Raw genomic sequence first — 22,139 nt, 5'->3', positions numbered from 1 at the left:
GACGCCAGCGCCCGGCGACCCCGACAATTGCCTGAGATCTTCCTTATCTCGCCTGAATTTCAAAATCTCATTGCACTAGTCTCTCTCTCTCACTCAAGAAATCGAAATATCATTGCCAATCGTCTCTCTCATTAAGAAATAGTGATGTGTTTAGATGGAAAATCGTCATGAATTCTCTTCTTCTTTTTCTTTCACTTTTAAGCTCGATTTTCGATACGAAATCCTTGTTGTGATGTTATCCATTGTTGTTCCAGGTTGTGATTTATGAATCGGTAAAGAATTGGTGCTTGTCGCACGCTCGCGAAAAATGAACAGAGTCGCCACCAATATATTTATCCCATAAGGGAAAGGAATATCAGAAAACCTAACAAAGGAAGGAACAGGGTCTTGCGACCAGAGAATCAAGGTACGGGAGTCGGTTACGCGAGGGGAAGGTATTAGCACCCCTCACGCCCATCGTACTCGATGGTATCCACCTATGTTTGTTTCTATCTAAAGGGTGTGTATCTATGTCTATGTCTATATGCGAAATGAATGCAAAATGTAGGGAAAAGAAAGAATTGTACTCGCACGGGCCCTACCCCGCTGCCTACGTATCCTTTTCAGGAATCAGAGTTACCGTAGCTCGGCTAAAGATTTTCTGTTTGTTTTTGTGTTTTTTAATTGGGCGGAGTCAACGCTCGCGTTCTTGCACAAGGGGACAGCCTAGGATGCAATGGAACGGAGATAACGATGCCCTTAAGAAGAAGAAAGAGATTGGTTTGTGTCTTTTAGAGTAGATGGGTGATGAACAGTACCCAATACCGGGCCACTCACCACTTTCTCTACTTTGCTTTAGTCTGAATCATTGTTAGGTGTTTTATGTGTTTTTGGTTGTGTTTTTTTTAAGGGGAATTTGTTTGCGAGTCGAATCACATAAAATGTATAATGATCGAGAAGCAGATTAGAGAATGAATCCCACTCACTTCCATCCCATTAATTAATGTTTGAGAAACAGATTAGGGAATGAATCCCACTCGTTTCTCTCCCATTAAGTAGTGACCGAGAAACAGATTAGGGAATGAATCCCACTCGTTTCTATGCCACTAAGCGATTGAGAAATAGATTAGGGAATGAATCCCACTCATTTCTCTATCACTTGCTTAATGTGATTCGCATCTTCCTTTTATTAATGTTTTAAAGAGTTAAAAAGAAAAAGTATGCAATAGGGAACTAATCCTAAATTCTAATCTAAGTTATTCTAATCTACTAATGGCCCTAAGGTTGAGGACAACTATCCTATCTCAATTCCCCTTAACAAAGAAGGAAGAGTCTAAGGGAACACGGCAAGCAATAGCAAGATGTAATCAAAATCAAAGTAAGAAATGAGAGGCTAAGCATGGAAACAAGATAAAGAAGCTCCAAGTCAGTAGCAAAGCATGGGATTGAATGTCCCAAATCAAATACAAAAGCATCACGGTACCCTACAAAAACATCCACAAGAAGTCGTCAAAGCATCGCATGCATCGTTACTTACCAATTAGCGGGCAAACATCAATTAATCAAAACAAAAGCAAGTGAACACAATGAGCTAGGCCTCAAGTCAGTAGCAAACTCAATCATCTAGTTCTAATATCCTATATTAATCTATATTAGTCAATTAGCATGAGGCAATACGAAACTCTAACCAAAACTAGACAACACTAGGTTAATACTAGCTAAACGGTTTCAAATTGTGAATGAAGTTAGAAACATGTAATCAAATGGTACAAGTCAGTAGCAAATAGCCTCTACTAGATGCCTAAACACTCACAAAATCATGCCAAGGAGTTTCACACAAAATTACGGGTCATTTGTACAAGTTACGGTGCAATCGTCAATCAAAAACAAGTTATTTACATGTGAGAAAGAAAAATCAAGTAAAATAAGAAAACATGCATTAAAATCTTGAATTCCAGGTCTTAGGACCTCTAGACATCCCTAATCACATGTACAAAAAGGAACCAACGTTGTTTCATGAATGCATTTTAATTTGAGAGCACAAACGTCACAATTGTCTATTAGAAACGCATGTTAATCGAGTCAAACAACACTAACCAAATACCAATCAAAACAAAGAATTATGAGTTCATATTTCATACACATTATCATGGGTTAGTTTGCAGTAATCATGCAAAAATTGGGGGTTAAATTCTGATCCTAAGGTGTTAAACGAAATTAGTTTGTAAAATCTATCGAAACATGAAGGAAGGTGAACGTATATGAAGAAAAGATTTATTAGAAATAGAAAAATAAAATCTAAAAATATGCAAAAAATATTACAATTATATACACACAAAATCCTACTTAAAATCTATTTTTATTGATTTTTTACTTGAGCCAAAATTGATTAAACAATCAAAAGTTAGGAGAGAAACAAATTAAAAAAGAACAATTCTAACAATCACAGGGGGGTGCAGAAGCAAAACGAAGTGCATTGGATATACACTAGGGCACGTTTTGGGCCTTGTCCTGGGGGTGGAAAGAGCAATTTCATGGAAGTCCTAATGGAGATTCAGTCCATCCACATATTAATATCAAACCTTATGCTATTTTCTAATTACACCCAATTAATTCACGTTAATCACTATCAATTCTATATTCATCTCTAATTAATCTCAGTTAATCACAACAAAATCAATTAATATTGTATGAAACTTAAAAGAGGATTAGGGTTACAAACTTGTGGCCATTGAAGCTTTCCCCTCTCTTCTTCAACATGAACGGCGGCGTGGCAACCTCCTCCGACGAACTCAGGGTCTCCGACCACCGTAGACAAAAATGGAACGCCATCTCCTTCTCAAACTCTCGTTCACTAATCTCTCTGATTCAATCCGTCTCTCGTATCTCTCAAATCGCGCATTTAACAACAATATTCTTGATGCGTACGCTCTTGCTAATGTTCGTCGTTGTTCTTGAAAGTGCAGCGAATTGAAGAGCGTTGATGTTCTTGCCGAATGATGGAGAGACCGATGGAGATTTTGGCGATGATTGTTGTTGAAGATAATGCGTGGAGCTTGAGTGTGGTTGATCGATGAAGATGCAGCGTTGCGAGATGTGATGATATTGAAGATGATTGTAGAGTGCTGATGTTTCTCAGATGTGATTGAAGCTGCGTGAAGATGATTGGAGCTTGGTTAGAGGTGAGTTTCGACTCTGTTTTCAGTTACGATTCTTCTTCTCTTTTTCCCTTCCCTTTTTCCGATTCTTTTTCTGTTGGTATATGAATGATGATGAAGAGGAAGTTCTGAGGTTGAAGATGGTTGACGAGTGAAGAAGTTGAAGAGGAGGGAGAACCGAATTTGTAGAAGTGGTGAAGATGATGAAAAATGGTGGCAAAGGTATGGAGAATTCTGAGAATTGTGGTGTGATGAGGAAGGTGAAGAGAGAATGGTGGTGAAGATTGAAGGGAGAGGCTGAATGATGGAGAAGGGTGAAGAGATCGTGATTGAAGATGAAGGGAATTGAGGTCCAGAAGCTTGAAGATTGAGAGAGTCTCCTATATATAACAAACCTCAGGTTCATCTCTCTTTCTGATTTTCTATTCTGAATCCGTTAGAGATCTGTTAGGGAGGTAGTTAGGATGTGTAACTGATTTTTTGAGTTTGTTAGGATTGGTTAGTGTTAGTTACAAGTTTGTTACGTGGCGGTTTTGACAGTTAGGTTAGTTACACAGTTAGTTTAAACTGTTAACTGAAATTGGTTATGGCTTTTATTGAAATTGGTTAGAGAATTAGAGGGAAATTCTGTTGGGTAGTTATGGTTTTCTTTTCTGAACTGATGCAGGGCTGAATTTGATTTTATAGAGGATTAGAATGAGCTGTATAGATCTATGGGTTTTGAGTAGATTTTGTTTGGGAATTCATTAGAAAGAGTTAGGGGCATTGGTTGTAAAACTATTAGGAGTTGGTTATTAGTGTGGCTGCAAGTTGATGGTGCAGGGTATGAATGTTTGGTTTTGCGTATGAATGTTTATTGATGTATTTTTCTGGTTTAATGCAGAGCTGCCGGTATGTTATGATGCAGTTTTTTCTAATTCTTCTCTTCCGACATGTATTTCTGGCTCGGTTTTTTATCGAATGCAAGCTGTGGTTTTTTGAACTGTTGTATATGATGTGATGAGGGTTAAGATCATGAAAGTTGTTAGGGTAATAACAAAGTTGGTTTTCTGTAGCATTGCTCCACTGATATTGGCCTGTTAGTTTGTTAAAGGTTTCAGTGAGTATAGAATTAGTTAGCATGGTTTTAGGTAGTTATGAACTTGTTGTGTATATGAACTCTCAGTAGGAATTTCTTTTGAATGGTATGGCATTGTATTGTTGTGGCTTTATGAAGGATTGGCTTGGAACTGTTTTGAATGAAAATACAAGCGTGATATGGCTTATGTGTACTGGTATATACAGGTGATAGGAGGAGCAAAACTTCCTGTTGAACCATGGTTGGCTTGGTAAGTGCAGGACTGTTTCGGCTATACTGTGGGGATGCAGGCTTCTTTATTTGTTGCTGAAAGTTTCTTTTGTTCTTGTTTTAGCAGGTGCAATGCGTAAGCTAATACCATAGCAAAGATGAAGTGGAGTTGACTTGAAGGATCAGAGAGAGAAGTTTAGGATCAGTTTGAATTCGGTCAACTATTTGACTAGAAAGTCAACAGTTGACTTTTAGTCAACTATAGGTCAAATGTACAATTTTGATGTGGTTTTCAATGTACTTTGCTTTTGTAATGCTTTTGCCTTGTCTTTGTATGTTAACTTCTTCAAAATTGTGGACAATATTCAATGTTCTCTCCTTCCATTTTAAATTCTCACTGATTTCTTCAATTTCTTCCACTTGAATTTATGTTGTCTTGAATGAAAGGCTTCTAAATATAATGGCTACTTGAATAGTAGTATCCAATGTGAAATAAGGTGGCTTTCCAAATGTTTGGTAAATAGAAAGTCAACCCTCCACGGTTGCCTCTGCTGACCAAAACTCAACCTTTGTGGGAATAACCTCTATCTCCTCCTTCCACGATATGCGTATAAGAAATGGCCCTTATCCAACTTCGAATAGAAATCCGGCCGACTTGCCAACTTTAAATATTTCACGATGCTCCTTTTGATGCCCCTTATTTAGAAATTTAAGCAAACATTAGTTGAACCAAGACAACTTGTATTCCAAGTACCCACAACAAACCCTAATCCATGGGAGTACTGAGTCATTGGCCCATCATAACCATATACAAAGACATGAAACTCGATTCTTTCCATGATCATTGATCCAATGCCAAGTTTATTGATTAATGAATGCATGAGGTGCGTTAATGGCCTAATGGGAGGTATGTAGATGAAGTGGGAAGCCTAAACCAGTTAGAATTAAAAGGGGTAGGACAAATTTGGGGTATGACAGCTGCCCCTATTTAATCATCTTAAACCTGAAGGTGAGATTGGCGCTAGCCTTTCGAACATTCAAGGTAGAAGAAGATTAAATATCAAAGTACCAGAAATTTGTCCTGAAAATATGGTATGACTGTTATCCTTATTATTTTTTATTTCGATATCTGCTGGGGAAAGAGAAATTTTTGTTTTTTTGTTTTTTGGATGGAGACTATTTACAGTGGGTAATGGTTGAATGGTGATAGCTTGTAACATAGTAGCGGTGCCGACACGGGGTTTTCAAAGAGAATGGTTGTATGAAACAATGATTGAAAGAAAATGACCTCGTGCGATTTATGACTCAACGTCAGGACTGAAAGGAATAAGATCTCGTGGCGATCTATGACTCAACATCGAAAGAAGATCTCGTGGCGACCAACTTGTCAACAGAAGAAAAGGGAATAAGATCTCGTGGCGATCTTATGACTCAACATCGAAAGAAGATCTCGTGGCGACCAACTCGTCAACAGAAGAAAAGGGAATAAGATCTCGTGGCGATCTTATGACTCAACATCGAAAGAAGATCTCGTGGCGACCAACTTGTCAACAGAAGAAAAGGGAATAAGATCTCGTGGCGATCTTATGACTCAACATCGAAAGAAGATCTCGTGGCGACCAACTCGTCAACAGAAGAAAAGGGAATAAGATCTCGTGGCGATCTTATGACTCAACATCGAAAGAAGATCTCGTGCGATCTCCCACACTTTAGGAGGAATAAGATCTCGTGGCGATCTATGACTCAACATCAAGAGAAGATCTCGTGCGATCTCCCACACTTTAGGAGGAATAAGATCTCGTGGCGATCTATGACTCAACATCAAGAGAAGATCTCGTGCGATCTCCCACACTTTAGGAGGAATAAGATCTCGTGGCGATCTATGACTCAACATCAAGAGAAGATCTCGTGCGATCTCCCACACTTTAGGAGGAATAAGATCTCGTGGCGATCTATGACTCAACATCAAGAGAAGATCTCGTGCGATCTCCCACACTTTAGGAGGAATAAGATCTCGTGGCGATCTATGACTCAACATCAAGAGAAGATCTCGTGCGATCTCCCACACTTTAGGAGGAATAAGATCTCGTGGCGATCTATGACTCAACATCGACTCGGCATCAAGGGACAAAAGAGGAATTGGGTTTGACATGGTTTGCCAGGTTGAAGATTGGTTTCTTAAAAGGGGTTGCCAGGTTAGAGTTGGGCTTTGAAAGGGTTTGCCAGGTCGGAAACTGGGCTTAAAATGTTTTCCCATACGGGGGAAGGGACCACGGAGACTAGTGACGACTAGACTCGATCAAAAAGACATAATCACGAAGATGTTGATGCTTGCGAGGCATAAGAATTACATTACTCCCTCAGGCCAAAGGCGGGGTGTAACCCCTCAAGAGTGGCAATCGTTCGAATTGCCACACACCAAGTATGGTTACTCAAACGATTGAAAAATGAGATGGGTTGAATGCCCACCCTCATTCGCACTCTAATATGCGCGTAGCACACGGGAAATAACCACGACAAGACTAGTGACGACTAGACTTGACAAGGAGACGAAGATTTTGATGCTTGCGAAGCATAAGAATTACAATAATCCCTCAGGCCAAAGGCGGGGTGTAACTCCTCTAGAGTGGCAATCGTTCGAATTGCCACACACCAAGTATGGTCATTCAAACGATTGAAAAATGAGATGGGTTGAATGCCCACCCTCATTCGCACTCTAAATTGCACGCAGCACACGGGCAATAACCTCGGAGACAACGATTCTGACGGAGAAAGACATTGTGCCCGATTTACACTGTGGAGATAATATGAGACTTCTTTTGGGGATTGAGGGTACCAGGTATTGGCACCATGGTTTGAGGAGGTTTGAAATGTAGTAGCAGATATCAATGGGAATTTGTAAGGACAACCTTTTGTGTGGGGATGTATTATTATCTTGACTGGGTGCGGATTTGTATTATCTGGCTTATGCTTTGTTATGCATGTTTGAATTTTTCTATGGCGTAATGATCCGCTTTGATGGATATGCTACGCTTTTGAGGATGCAATGTTATATGCAGTGACCACTATATGCAGGATGCCAAATAAAGGCATTGATGAGGTAAACACCAGGGAGAATCCCCTTAGTGTTAAGGACCATGTGGAGGTGCCAATAGACATTGGACTTTGATTTGAAAGATGTACTTTTCTTTGACTTGAAGAATGATTTCTGACTTCTCACCATGTGCCACTACCTGAAGGATTTTCAGCTCGAGGAGATTCCCTCGATTCACCATGTTGGGAATGAGAAGTCCAGATAAGGAGCCTTGATTAGGGAAGTAGAACAACTCCTAGGAGAAATAAACTCCTATACTTGAGGAATGGAACGAACTCTCGGGAGAAATAAACTCCATGCTTGGGGAGAGACCAAGGCTCCAGGAGAAATAAACTCCTATGGTTGGGGGGACAAGATTTTGCCCCAAGCTTCATGACCCAGGGAGGGATTTTCCCTAAAGGGTCCTTGGAGAGATTTGTCAAATCTCGACGTAACTGCCCCAGATTGGTTGAATTTGAGAGATTCCTCGACGTGATTGCCCCAGATTGGTCAAAGCTTGAAGAGATTTATCGGCATGATTGTCCCAGATATGCTGAATTTGAGAGGTCAAACCTCGATTCAATTTCCCCTGATTAGGTACATCTTACTAGAATCCTCAAGCTTCCATTGTTTTGAAGTCAGACAAACATGGAAACAACTTTACCACGCTCAACGGAGTCTTCAAATTCTTCCTCTCAAGGTAATCAAGGAAAGCATTAACTGTTCATGCCCAACGGAGTTCTTTGGATAACTTGCCCCTTGATGGTCAACATTTGAGATGATTAGCTTTTCCTCCTCGGAGTTCTCAAGTCTCTTGTACTTTGACATGATCAAGTTGCTCACTGATTCTCATCCTAAAATTTCTTTGATGTTTAAGCAGATGTTTGTATGCAAAAGAATGTTAATTCTAGGAATGATAATTCTAATGCAAAGTGTACGTTAGTCTTGAAGTTTAAAGAAACTTTTTATTGAAATGAGGTTGCGACCTCTTGTGACTGAATCACTAGTTGACACAACCTCGATTTTTGCATATAGAAGATAAAGCAAGCATACGATACCAACATGGAAATGAGTCTCGCTTCATTGGGAGTCAGTTAAACGCTATCTCATAGGAGTGTGCTTTCAAAATAACCCTACTTCAATTAGGACTTTTGAGGGTTGTAACTTGGCCAGGTTCACGGTTTTCAGAAAACAAAGGATTTTAGGCTCAAAATTATTTGGTACCCACCCCCTTCGTGATGTTCTCCATTCCTAGGTTCAATTAACTCGACATGAGTGTTCATTCCTCACAAGGAATTTGGGATGGTTGAGGAATCAATGAGGTTTTTTGGACATGGCAGTCACTCACTTTCTAGTTCTTCTGATTGATTATCACACGACTTTGTTCCTTTGATAAGGATTTTTTTTTGTAATCCTTGTTTTTCGCTTCTGCTTTCCCTAACTTTTGCCTGGACAAATTCTCTTGAATTTTATTTTGGAGTCCAGCGGGATGCCCTAACTTTTGCCTAAGTCACTTATTTCAAGTTTTTGACTTAGCGGGCTTTCTTTTTTTTTTATTCACTTTTTGAACAAGTCGTGTGATCTTGCGTTGCTCTCGATTTGTTTGAAAAATTGTGACTGCCTCATTCTCTGATTGATGAGGGATAACCATTGTGGCATCGTCCTCTTTTAACCTCTTGATGGGATAAGGATAATCATTGCGGTTTTGACATTCCTCAGCCCTTTGAAGGATAACCCTTGTTGTATCCTTAGATGCATACTCCTTTGGTGAGTTTTGAACACTCGATCAAGTTAAATGAACACTACCCTGCCCCAGGGTTAAAATAAGGGTTTTTGTGATCAGCAAAGAAACTCCTACTTCAAGGCTCAAAGGGGTTAACGAGGGTCTATCTCCCTTATATCTCCGGTGTTTGGGGATTTGAAATAATGCCTGTACATCCTCAGTAAGGTTTTATTCAAAAGCACACAATTGGAGATTTTTGCATTTTTATCTTTCATCATTCTCCCTCAGCTTTTTGCCTGAGCAAGTGATTAGTAAAGTTGGTATCGTAATGCCAAAAACATTTTATGAGTGATAACGAATGGATTACTTCAAGACAAACATAAACAATGTATTATGATTTTCATTCAGAAATTAACAAGTTTTTACATGCTAACAATGCTTAAACAAACAAAGAGAAGATTACAAATGAGAATGCAGTAAAGGGACTAAATGAGTGTCGTTGTTGAGGAGCCTCGTCTCCGTCTGGACTTGCTGATCTCGAATACTTTCTTCATTTCCTTCCAACCACTTCGTATTACTTCAAAAGAGAACTCCAACGAAGTCACCCATGAGTCGTAAGCTTTTTTCTTTTTCCTTTTTACTTTAGGGATTCGAGCAATGCGAGTGAGGCAATGCTCAAGATAAGAGTACGTCTTGCTTATCCCTCGTGCGGGAGCCCCAAGCATAGATGTTGTAGAAGTATTCCCTATCGAAAGTGGAGGAACCTTGCATGGTCATCAAGTTGAGAACTTGTGGTGAAGAAGACCTTGAGAATGAGGAGCATTGTGTAGAATACTCTTGATTACCACATGGAAGAAGATTCTGACGAAGTCACCCAAGAATTTGTAATGCTTTAGGGATTCGAGCAATGCGAATGGTGCAATGCTCAAGATAAGAGTGCGTCTTGCTTATCCCTCGTGCGGGAGCCCCAAACATATCCATGGAGGAAGCTTGCGTAGTCACCCAACTTAGAGAAGCTACTCGTTGCAAGGAGAATTCAAACACCGACTGAAAAACCAACCTCCACGGATACAACTGAGCATAAGAACCTTGAGAATGAGAGATGCTTCTACAAAACATTCTTGATTTCTCTTTGAAAAGATTCTGACAAGGTTGCTCGAGAATTTGTGGTGCTTTCATTATTATCATACCAATGAGTTCAAACAAAGAAGTAGTCTTCAACAAAATAGGGAGTACTGAAATGAGAATACGGAAATGAAATGATGATTGCCATAGTTGAGGAGACTTGACTCCTTCTGGGCTTATTGCTTTTTTTTTTTTTTTTTTTTTTTTTTTTTTGGAGATTTTCTGAAATTCGGGCGCTTACTCGGGCAAGAGAAATCCATTCACACACATGTTTCCTCCTTGAAGGGTTATATACCTCTCGTCAATCAATTTTTGTACTTTGGCTTTGAAAGCGTTGCAATCTTCAGTGGAGTGCCCTATTGATCCAGCGTGATACCCACATTGCACATTCGGGTCATATCCAGGTGCAAATGGACGTGGCGGAGGCTTCAGAGATTTGGGAACCACCAATGAGCTATGAACCAGATACGGCAGAAGTTTACTGTATGTGATAGGAATTTGGTCCAGAGGAGCATTTCTTCGTCCCAAATTACTTCTAGGTGGATACTGATTCAGATGGCCTTGTTGATGTGGAACATATTGCTTCTGGGGCGAATACTGAACCAGGTGTGGTTGGATCACGTGGGGTTGTTGATGATTCAAATACTCAATCTGCTCAGGTGTTTTCCCCTTTTGACTTGGTTGTGAAACAATCGGAGATTGATAAAGTGGAAGATCTGGAATCCGGGATGGTGCATTGTGCTTCTGATTTGAAGTAGATCCGGCATAGGAGTATGGATCAACATTTCCTTCCACCACATACGGAACCTTATTGCCTTGAACAATCATACCTTCGGGGGTGAACAAAATCACTTTTGAGTCAATGAGATCTTGAACTTGATGTTTCATCGCCCTACAATTCTCAACATCATGGCCAGGTGCCCCAGAATGGAACTCGCATCGAGCATTGGCATCAAAATTGGGGGGAAGCTTTTCAGGCGTAGCCAAATCTCGTAGCTCAATCAACTGAAGTTCCAACAGGAGAGGAAGTAACTGAGCATAAGGTATCGGGATTGGATTGATAAGCCTCTGAGGTATCTTAGGCTTTTTCCCACGCATTTGGCCCCCTTGATTCATTCTAGGGACATGAACAGATTGATGTGGAGGTAATGGCACTTGAAATTGAGGGAGAGCTCCCTGAGGCATTCCATGAGTGGAAAGGAATCCTATTGGGAAGAAGGAATCAACAACTTCTGTTGCGGTAGCAGGAACAACATCACCTTCCTTCCTTAATACCGTCTTCAGAACTTCCATGACCAAGCTCAATTGAGTCTTCAACTGACTATTCTCCTCTTTTAGTGCATCCTGATTACGGACCAAGTCTCGCATCTCCAACATAAGATGACCCATTTGTTCCCTCATCTCATCCATTTCCTCACGGAGTTGTTCCATATTTGATCTTGGAGTTGTGGCAGTGAGAAGTCAAATCTGTTGTTGATCTTGAAATCTGTTAGAAAGGGTCCCATAAGTCTTTGAAAGAACCATGAAATGCATGATAGTATGAATGCATGTTTCATTTATGAGAGATCCTAAAGTCTTTTCATACACTTCCATTTTCTTCTTTTTTTTTTATCTCTTTTTTGGAATCAAGGCTTTTTTTTTTTTGTATAGAATATCTTTTCTTTTCTTTTTGTTTTCTTTCTTTTTCTTTTTGAAATGGACTTTAGGATCCCTCATAAATGAAGTGGATAAAGCGATGATGTTATGCAATGCAAAAGCATGGGATCAACGGTCCATATAATCTTAGTAACCACTGTACAAACTTCTGAATAACTGATACAGGTCAAATGTCACAGGATCAAAGGTCCGACACCTTTTTGAATACCAGGAAAACCAATAGTCACCAACAGAACAGAATAGTCACCAACGATACCTGTCATGTATATCCCTCCCCACTCACAGGTGAATCTAGGTCAAGGTAGGTCAAAAAAGCCAACAGAGGATTGAAAGTAGGCGTAATCATACGATATTGCCTCTTTCAACCAAGCTCTGTCCGTGGATACATGATCGGATCAATCAGACATACGTCTTCTGTCCGTCATGGCCACTCTATTCCTAGTTCCTAAGGTATCACTCATGGCCTGGGTATTGGGCCTTTTACCTCATAGAACATCCCACCCAACCTGCAAAACAGAACAGAAGACCCCAAGGAACACAGAATATAATCCATATGCATGATGTGCAAACAGAAATAAACATGATATGCAGGCAGAAAAATAAACATGCAAACATATATACAAGGTATAGACATAAAAACAAATAAACACCCAGTAAATAAACAAACAAACGCAGGCTAGGATCGACTCGCTATGGATGGACCAGCAACAGGTCTAGCAACATCCCCAGCAGAGTCGCCAGCTGTCGCACGCTCGCGAAAAATGAACAGAGTCGCCACCAATATATTTATCCCATAAGGGAAAGGAATATCAGAAAACCTAACAAAGGAAGGAACAGGGTCTTGCGACCAGAGAATCAAGGTACGGGAGTCGGTTACGCGAGGGGAAGGTATTAGCACCCCTCACGCCCATCGTACTCGATGGTATCCACCTATGTTTGTTTCTATCTAAAGGGTGTGTATCTATGTCTATGTCTATATGCGAAATGAATGCAAAATGTAGGGAAAAGAAAGAATTGTACTCGCACGGGCCCTACCCCGCTGCCTACGTATCCTTTTCAGGAATCAGAGTTACCGTAGCTCGGCTAAAGATTTTCTGTTTGTTTTTGTGTTTTTTAATTGGGCGGAGTCAACGCTCGCGTTCTTGCACAAGGGGACAGCCTAGGATGCAATGGAACGGAGATAACGATGCCCTTAAGAAGAAGAAAGAGATTGGTTTGTGTCTTTTAGAGTAGATGGGTGATGAACAGTACCCAATACCGGGCCACTCACCACTTTCTCTACTTTGCTTTAGTCTGAATCATTGTTAGGTGTTTTATGTGTTTTTGGTTGTGTTTTTTTTAAGGGGAATTTGTTTGCGAGTCGAATCACATAAAATGTATAATGATCGAGAAGCAGATTAGAGAATGAATCCCACTCACTTCCATCCCATTAATTAATGTTTGAGAAACAGATTAGGGAATGAATCCCACTCGTTTCTCTCCCATTAAGTAGTGACCGAGAAACAGATTAGGGAATGAATCCCACTCGTTTCTATGCCACTAAGCGATTGAGAAATAGATTAGGGAATGAATCCCACTCATTTCTCTATCACTTGCTTAATGTGATTCGCATCTTCCTTTTATTAATGTTTTAAAGAGTTAAAAAGAAAAAGTATGCAATAGGGAACTAATCCTAAATTCTAATCTAAGTTATTCTAATCTACTAATGGCCCTAAGGTTGAGGACAACTATCCTATCTCAATTCCCCTTAACAAAGAAGGAAGAGTCTAAGGGAACACGGCAAGCAATAGCAAGATGTAATCAAAATCAAAGTAAGAAATGAGAGGCTAAGCATGGAAACAAGATAAAGAAGCTCCAAGTCAGTAGCAAAGCATGGGATTGAATGTCCCAAATCAAATACAAAAGCATCACGGTACCCTACAAAAACATCCACAAGAAGTCGTCAAAGCATCGCATGCATCGTTACTTACCAATTAGCGGGCAAACATCAATTAATCAAAACAAAAGCAAGTGAACACAATGAGCTAGGCCTCAAGTCAGTAGCAAACTCAATCATCTAGTTCTAATATCCTATATTAATCTATATTAGTCAATTAGCATGAGGCAATACGAAACTCTAACCAAAACTAGACAACACTAGGTTAATACTAGCTAAACGGTTTCAAATTGTGAATGAAGTTAGAAACATGTAATCAAATGGTACAAGTCAGTAGCAAATAGCCTCTACTAGATGCCTAAACACTCACAAAATCATGCCAAGGAGTTTCACACAAAATTACGGGTCATTTGTACAAGTTACGGTGCAATCGTCAATCAAAAACAAGTTATTTACATGTGAGAAAGAAAAATCAAGTAAAATAAGAAAACATGCATTAAAATCTTGAATTCCAGGTCTTAGGACCTCTAGACATCCCTAATCACATGTACAAAAAGGAACCAACGTTGTTTCATGAATGCATTTTAATTTGAGAGCACAAACGTCACAATTGTCTATTAGAAACGCATGTTAATCGAGTCAAACAACACTAACCAAATACCAATCAAAACAAAGAATTATGAGTTCATATTTCATACACATTATCATGGGTTAGTTTGCAGTAATCATGCAAAAATTGGGGGTTAAATTCTGATCCTAAGGTGTTAAACGAAATTAGTTTGTAAAATCTATCGAAACATGAAGGAAGGTGAACGTATATGAAGAAAAGATTTATTAGAAATAGAAAAATAAAATCTAAAAATATGCAAAAAATATTACAATTATATACACACAAAATCCTACTTAAAATCTATTTTTATTGATTTTTTACTTGAGCCAAAATTGATTAAACAATCAAAAGTTAGGAGAGAAACAAATTAAAAAAGAACAATTCTAACAATCACAGGGGGGTGCAGAAGCAAAACGAAGTGCATTGGATATACACTAGGGCACGTTTTGGGCCTTGTCCTGGGGGTGGAAAGAGCAATTTCATGGAAGTCCTAATGGAGATTCAGTCCATCCACATATTAATATCAAACCTTATGCTATTTTCTAATTACACCCAATTAATTCACGTTAATCACTATCAATTCTATATTCATCTCTAATTAATCTCAGTTAATCACAACAAAATCAATTAATATTGTATGAAACTTAAAAGAGGATTAGGGTTACAAACTTGTGGCCATTGAAGCTTTCCCCTCTCTTCTTCAACATGAACGGCGGCGTGGCAACCTCCTCCGACGAACTCAGGGTCTCCGACCACCGTAGACAAAAATGGAACGCCATCTCCTTCTCAAACTCTCGTTCACTAATCTCTCTGATTCAATCCGTCTCTCGTATCTCTCAAATCGCGCATTTAACAACAATATTCTTGATGCGTACGCTCTTGCTAATGTTCGTCGTTGTTCTTGAAAGTGCAGCGAATTGAAGAGCGTTGATGTTCTTGCCGAATGATGGAGAGACCGATGGAGATTTTGGCGATGATTGTTGTTGAAGATAATGCGTGGAGCTTGAGTGTGGTTGATCGATGAAGATGCAGCGTTGCGAGATGTGATGATATTGAAGATGATTGTAGAGTGCTGATGTTTCTCAGATGTGATTGAAGCTGCGTGAAGATGATTGGAGCTTGGTTAGAGGTGAGTTTCGACTCTGTTTTCAGTTACGATTCTTCTTCTCTTTTTCCCTTCCCTTTTTCCGATTCTTTTTCTGTTGGTATATGAATGATGATGAAGAGGAAGTTCTGAGGTTGAAGATGGTTGACGAGTGAAGAAGTTGAAGAGGAGGGAGAACCGAATTTGTAGAAGTGGTGAAGATGATGAAAAATGGTGGCAAAGGTATGGAGAATTCTGAGAATTGTGGTGTGATGAGGAAGGTGAAGAGAGAATGGTGGTGAAGATTGAAGGGAGAGGCTGAATGATGGAGAAGGGTGAAGAGATCGTGATTGAAGATGAAGGGAATTGAGGTCCAGAAGCTTGAAGATTGAGAGAGTCTCCTATATATAACAAACCTCAGGTTCATCTCTCTTTCTGATTTTCTATTCTGAATCCGTTAGAGATCTGTTAGGGAGGTAGTTAGGATGTGTAACTGATTTTTTGAGTTTGTTAGGATTGGTTAGTGTTAGTTACAAGTTTGTTACGTGGCGGTTTTGACAGTTAGGTTAGTTACACAGTTAGTTTAAACTGTTAACTGAAATTGGTTATGGCTTTTATTGAAATTGGTTAGAGAATTAGAGGGAAATTCTGTTGGGTAGTTATGGTTTTCTTTTCTGAACTGATGCAGGGCTGAATTTGATTTTATAGAGGATTAGAATGAGCTGTATAGATGTATGGGTTTTGAGTAGATTTTGTTTGGGAATTCATTAGAAAGAGTTAGGGGCATTGGTTGTAAAACTATTAGGAGTTGGTTATTAGTGTGGCTGCAAGTTGATGGTGCAGGGTATGAATGTTTGGTTTTGCGTATGAATGTTTATTGATGTATTTTTCTGGTTTAATGCAGAGCTGCCGGTATGTTATGATGCAGTTTTTTCTAATTCTTCTCTTCCGACATGTATTTCTGGCTCGGTTTTTTATCGAATGCAAGCTGTGGTTTTTTGAACTGTTGTATATGATGTGATGAGGGTTAAGATCATGAAAGTTGTTAGGGTAATAACAAAGTTGGTTTTCTGTAGCATTGCTCCACTGATATTGGCCTGTTAGTTTGTTAAAGGTTTCAGTGAGTATAGAATTAGTTAGCATGGTTTTAGGTAGTTATGAACTTGTTGTGTATATGAACTCTCAGTAGGAATTTCTTTTGAATGGTATGGCATTGTATTGTTGTGGCTTTATGAAGGATTGGCTTGGAACTGTTTTGAATGAAAATACAAGCGTGATATGGCTTATGTGTACTGGTATATACAGGTGATAGGAGGAGCAAAACTTCCTGTTGAACCATGGTTGGCTTGGTAAGTGCAGGACTGTTTCGGCTATACTGTGGGGATGCAGGCTTCTTTATTTGTTGCTGAAAGTTTCTTTTGTTCTTGTTTTAGCAGGTGCAATGCGTAAGCTAATACCATAGCAAAGATGAAGTGGAGTTGACTTGAAGGATCAGAGAGAGAAGTTTAGGATCAGTTTGAATTCGGTCAACTATTTGACTAGAAAGTCAACAGTTGACTTTTAGTCAACTATAGGTCAAATGTACAATTTTGATGTGGTTTTCAATGTACTTTGCTTTTGTAATGCTTTTGCCTTGTCTTTGTATGTTAACTTCTTCAAAATTGTGGACAATATTCAATGTTCTCTCCTTCCATTTTAAATTCTCACTGATTTCTTCAATTTCTTCCACTTGAATTTATGTTGTCTTGAATGAAAGGCTTCTAAATATAATGGCTACTTGAATAGTAGTATCCAATGTGAAATAAGGTGGCTTTCCAAATGTTTGGTAAATAGAAAGTCAACCCTCCACGGTTGCCTCTGCTGACCAAAACTCAACCTTTGTGGGAATAACCTCTATCTCCTCCTTCCACGATATGCGTATAAGAAATGGCCCTTATCCAACTTCGAATAGAAATCCGGCCGACTTGCCAACTTTAAATATTTCACGATGCTCCTTTTGATGCCCCTTATTTAGAAATTTAAGCAAACATTAGTTGAACCAAGACAACTTGTATTCCAAGTACCCACAACAAACCCTAATCCATGGGAGTACTGAGTCATTGGCCCATCATAACCATATACAAAGACATGAAACTCGATTCTTTCCATGATCATTGATCCAATGCCAAGTTTATTGATTAATGAATGCATGAGGTGCGTTAATGGCCTAATGGGAGGTATGTAGATGAAGTGGGAAGCCTAAACCAGTTAGAATTAAAAGGGGTAGGACAAATTTGGGGTATGACAGTGCTGAATTTATCGTTTCGTGATATGCACACCAAGTGTTTGGTGAAATGCCTGAACCATGTTCTTTTGTTTTTCTGTCTTGAAATCTCTTGGTTGCAGGTCCGAATTGCTGTTATCGTGTTTACGCAACATTGTTTAGTGATTTATATATTCAAGAAGCATCAAAGAATTATGTTTATGATCTTCCGTATCCAGTATCGGCCATGTTTTATCGGGTATGATCCCATGCGGGGATGTCTCGAAGCATCGTGTAATTGTTGAAACTATTGTGAATTGTTGTCTGCCGAGAAAGGAAGTGTTTCGTGTAGGTTCTTAGTGAAAATATTGAAAGCTGCAATTTTTGTTGAATCAGAAGATAGGAACAAATAAGAGCTAGTAAAGAGAATCGGTCAGCAGCTGGAAGAGGTTTCGGCAAATGATATTTTGATCCGAGCACCAGATGGAGAGACTACAATGTACGATGTCGGTATAGTACATAGAATTGTAAGGGAGTTTTTGATGAAGGATCATAATTCCGAGATTGAATCGGTTGGAGGTGGTGAACTTGAAGCGATAAGAAAGTCAGGGATTTTATCAGATGCTTCTAAGTTGATTGTTGAAGTCAAATAAATCTTTCATTAAGCTATGGGCAAGCAAAGGAGGACGCAACGAAAATATTGGTTCAGATTCATCTGAGAGTATTGGTTCTGGTAATCCTGAAGAAGTTTAATCTACACCATCAAGAAATAGGATACATTCAGTTTCCTGAAGAAAAAAAAGTAGTTGTAGTTGTTGGTTCATTTTCTTGGTTTTTCTGCCGATGTTTCTTTATTTTTTTTACTTTCTTTTGGTTAGTTTCTTTTATGTCGAGACTCAAGAGAACCTCAAATCTAGTGGTTTAGGGGTTGTAGTATATTTTAATAGATTTGATAATGTATGAAAATGAATCTTTTTAAAATTATGTATGAAAATGAATCTTTTTGAAAAATGATAAATTAGGAAAAAATCGATTCATCATTTTGTGGAGCTTCTATTTTGATTTTTCAAAAGTTAAATATTTTGCGGACTTTAAATTTTTGCTCAGGCTTTATGATTTTTCTGGCTTCGCCACTGCCTTTCCCCTACGTGGGTAGGAGGTACCCCCACTCTTTTTAACTTGTGCATAGATGGGCATGAAGAGAAAGCTACAGCTGAAGGAACAAAATTCAAGCTATAGTCGAGTGATGCAAGAACTATCTTCAGAATTGAGCAGGTCCAAAGGTCCAGTTATCAACTAATAAGCATCGTCTCCAACGTATGAGCTACTTACCTCCATGGAGGGTAACATGTGATCCTTAGCAAGCTCTTCGACCTTATGATTTCTGAATTTTATAGCTTAACTCATATTTGTAATACTATGTCACAGGTGAACGAACCCAAGACCTCCACTGGAGGCATTAGGTCAACGTCTATCCTGACGCTCTAAACGTACGCCGCAAACTCATAGAGAGTTCTCCGACAGCGTCAATGCCTATCAAAGCGCTCTGAACGCCTTCCGCGAACTCGTAAAGAGCTCTCCGACCACAAAAATTATTTCATTATAGTATCTCTAAAAACCCATATATGCACTCTAATAAAATTTCATTTGTATTGGGTGCTGAATAATTATAACAAAACAACAAATTAAAGAATCTTAACTAAACCAGCATAAAAGAAATACTTTCAATGTTAGACACATTGCACATAGAAAAATCATGTATACATTTATACAATCTTAAATTTTTTACATTTGAGAAAGATTTTTTCATGTGGTCATAAATATGTATATTATGTTTTCTAGAAAAATAATCAATACAAATAACAAAAAAGGGTAACATATAAACAAGAGAAGAAAAATTTACCTTGTATTAAACAATGGCTGAAAGAGCAATGATGCATTATCCCTAGCAGCAATTTCATTAGTGTATCTTGAATTAGAGGAAGAAGTAGATCTGACCAAAATATTAGGACATTGGCGATTTCTTCTAGTTCTTTATGGTGGACCTCTAGCATCATTCATGAAATTATTTGAGCCTTATTAAACGAAAAAAAAAGAGTTCAATTAATCATTTGAATAATATCTTCTTTTCATTTTTTATACAAAAGTCACAAATAATTCATTCATAAAAAGAGTATTTAAATAACTATTTTCTAAGGAAATGAGAGAACATGTATCCATGCACTTGGTGTCATAATTAATCACAAATAATATTTTAATATATCAATTTAAAAAAAATCTCTGTAGATATTTGATAGACTATAAAGTCAACCAACAAAAACATACCTGAGCTGAATCGTCGCTGAAAACTTTTGAAAATGTAATGCTCGTCGACGTCGTTTCTCTTTTTTGCTTTTTTTTCTTTAATCTTCAGCTAACACAAAATTATATGCTTTTAGAAAAAAAAACAAAAAATTATAAAATCGAGTTTGATTCAACTTTTAAAATCTACCTAATAACTTATAATTCTTCAGTTAAAATTTCAAGATCTTTGGTCTAGTCATGGTGTATATATATTTCAAGATTTTGCAACATAATTCTAAGTCTTTAATATAAAAAAGACCAAATCTTACACTATCTGAAAAAAAATCCAAATTTCCCCTCATAAATGTAATAATTATCAAATCTAAGATTAAATTGGTAAATTGCTTGATCTACACATATATAAAAATCATAATCTATTATACTAAGATCTCTTAGGTGTCTTAAGAGTTGGTTGTTTGGATTTAGACAAATTTTTATCATAGTATTTTCTATCAAATTTCATTTTTTTAACAAACATACATGCGATCTTCAATTTATTTAGAATTATCTAAACGCTAACTATACCATAGTCGAATCTAATATAAGATGGAATTTTAATATATTGTCATTAGGAGTGTGAGAGAGACAAAATAAAATAAAAAACAAGAAACGTTTAAAAAAAACTATATGATACTCACAGTGGTAGCAGCAATAAGATAATAAATTTCTAATGACTAGAAAAGAATAGAAGAATGAGTGTTGAAAATAAGATATTTAGATGAGATTATTTCAGATCTAGTCATAGATCATCTAAAATATACTTGTGGTGGTCGAAATCCGATAAAAATACTATCAGCGTGGCGTAAAGAAAGCTTATAAGGTAAGTTTATTGTTGAACATTCCTATACTTCTTTTAAATTTGCTTGTTTTATGGAAAAATGAAAGTCAGATTTTTTTTTCTTTTAATTAATATAAAGTTTTGTCAAAAGGGGTTGAGAATAGGGGTGTTCAAATTAAAAAAGGTCCAAATAAAAATTCTAAATGAATCTCAAAAATTTAAAATTGCAACAAAAAAATCAGATATTTTTATTATTATTTTGACCAAAATCAGATTTTTTTAGACCAAAATCAGATTTTTTTTTTATTACCAAAATCAGATATTATTTAATGTGCTTGTATGTCATTTTGTGAAACTCGCTCTGATTAAATCAAATTTTGAACTTATTTTTTAAAATCAATCTAAAACAAATCGAGTTACATGTATACATATTTTAATACGTATTTATTTTTTATAGCATGATATATTTAACTAATTTATTTTTATTAATAATTTTTTTTATTATTGTTTATTAGCTTAATTTAATCAGTATATTTTTAATATTTTATTTATTTTGACCATAATTGATTCTCAATTCATAGTATTACTTTCAATATTGTATATTACATCAAATATATTATTTTATAGTGTTTTATAATATTGATGAAAATATAATTTGTAATTTCAATATCTAAAGATTGATTCAAATATAAATTTTATTTTATAATATTATTTTTAATATATTATTTACTATAATTTACATAAAATATATTATTTTACAATATTAATAAAATTATAATTTATAATTTGAATATTCAAAAAATTATACAAATTAAAAATTGGATTAGATTTCATTCTCTCTGATCTAAACTACACCGCGAACATTCTAAATTGGATAATTTTGTCTCAAAATCGAATTAAATTGCACCGAAAACCTCTCTAATTTAAAAAATCATGTGATAAAGACAATATTTATCATTATTTATGTAATTAAATTAAAATATATTTTAAAAGAATTGAAAATATAGATCTAAATATTAAATTAAAAGTTCAATGTGCTATAGCATTAAAAAAACTGATATTCTTCAACATTTATATACAATTATTATAATTTATGTTGAAAGGGAAAAAGTTATAATTACTTTTTTATTTATGTTAAACATTTTTAAAATAAATAAAAATATAGATCAAACCATCCTGCTATATTTTTTAATACCCGTGAAAG

At 37.2% G+C, this 22,139-nt stretch overlaps 2 long non-coding RNA genes across 2 annotated transcripts; both read left to right on the top strand.

Moving 5' to 3' along the window:
• The first annotated feature begins 4,141 nt into the window (after positions 1–4,141).
• LOC131632191 (uncharacterized) lies at positions 4,142–4,804 on the top strand. Its single transcript, XR_009292923.1, has 2 exons — positions 4,142–4,465; positions 4,553–4,804. It is a non-coding gene; the product is annotated as an uncharacterized LOC131632191 (long non-coding RNA).
• Positions 4,805–16,597: 11,793 nt separating this feature from the next.
• LOC131632190 (uncharacterized) lies at positions 16,598–17,260 on the top strand. The gene is made up of 2 exons (XR_009292922.1): positions 16,598–16,921; positions 17,009–17,260. It is a non-coding gene; the product is annotated as an uncharacterized LOC131632190 (long non-coding RNA).
• The last annotated feature ends 4,879 nt before the right edge of the window (positions 17,261–22,139 follow it).

This window comes from Vicia villosa, unplaced genomic scaffold, assembly GCF_029867415.1.
Source record: "Vicia villosa cultivar HV-30 ecotype Madison, WI unplaced genomic scaffold, Vvil1.0 ctg.000912F_1_1, whole genome shotgun sequence".
NCBI classification, from domain to species: domain Eukaryota; kingdom Viridiplantae; phylum Streptophyta; class Magnoliopsida; order Fabales; family Fabaceae; genus Vicia; species Vicia villosa.
The sequence above is the reverse complement of the archived record's forward strand: the minus strand, read 5'-3'. Positions and strand labels throughout refer to the sequence as shown.